Source organism: Penaeus monodon, chromosome 27, assembly GCF_015228065.2.
Source record: "Penaeus monodon isolate SGIC_2016 chromosome 27, NSTDA_Pmon_1, whole genome shotgun sequence".
Lineage (NCBI taxonomy): Eukaryota > Metazoa > Arthropoda > Malacostraca > Decapoda > Penaeidae > Penaeus > Penaeus monodon.
This window is the reverse complement of record NC_051412.1, coordinates 36,111,261-36,112,548: the sequence shown is the minus strand read 5'-3', so window position 1 is coordinate 36,112,548 and position 1,288 is coordinate 36,111,261.

Sequence of the window (1,288 nt, the reverse complement as noted above, 5' to 3'; positions counted from 1 at the left end):
GACTTGGCGTCTGTACACTAACGCGTACCCTAGAATGGTCTGATAGGAATGTGGGAAATATTGACTCCGGAGCCAGGTCGGATATTGTTTCAACACGAGCCTGTTTTTATTGCGCCTGTCGGGCTTGCCGGTGCCATATTGCGGCCTAGGCGACGGCAAGGGCGGGGGAGTAATGCACTGTGTAATGCAAACACAAGGCGCCTTCTGAAGTGGCCGGCGGTGTTTATATGTCGCCTCCGTAACCCCGGGAGCCTTCTTGTGTGTGGGCTTGAAGGGGCGCTGCCCTTGGGACTTGCAGGTGCAGGACGACATGACATGAGGAGCACTTAGAGGGTCGCCTCCCCTGGGGCCGGGGCCGAGGCACACTTGAGCCCCGTGTTTCAGCCAGTCTGAGGACACCCGCGAGCAAGGTCTGTAGACCTTGCCCGCGAGAGCCTGCGATCGTGTCCTTCTCTGCTCATATGCATAATACGATACGTCGTGTGAGACACGGCGCTGCAACGGACCGCGATGCAGGCTGCGATAGGAGGGAGCCTGTTTACACCCGGTAAGAGTTGCCAGTTAAAAAGCGGCTCGAATCCGCGTGTTTTCTTTTCGATGCCTTGTTTCGCCTCGAAGTCTCATACAGACTCGAGTGTACGCAGGATTTACTATATGAAAAATTACGGAGAATTTTTTTTTATCACAGTAGTGTATGCGCCGACGATTCCAAGGTTGCCGGAAGGTATGATTGCTCTTTTCCCGACTGCAAAAGGTTTTCGAATCTTAGAATTCACGCCAGCTTTGATCCCGCTCCTTCCATCCTTCCATCCTCTGCCCTTGACACGCTCCGCCCACTGCCTAAACACCTAGGCAGCGCGTAACATCGCTTAGTTACCGTTTCTTCACCTCTTCTTTTTTTTCGCCATGAACTTCTTCTTTTTCCATTAGTTGCTCTTCTGTTCTCCACTTAATTCCTTCTTTGATTTGGACACGCTTTCCCTCATAATCTAACTATATATATCTATATTTCACTTATCATTTTCGCTTGCGTTATTTTAAAATCAGTTCTCCGAAAACATTTACCCCAACCTCTCATCAGTCAACGCAAATTACAAAGCCCCCCCCCCGACTGCACTTGCAACCGTTGCACTTTGCAGAGTCATGCCTCGGCCGGACTTGTAATATGGTGGTGACCTTGGCGCTTAAACACACCCTTGAAGCGAGTTCAGCCTTCAGTACTTTGGGACTCACGCACGCTCGCTTTTGCGTAGGTATTCCGGGTGTGGGTCGCTGAATTCGTGTTTTG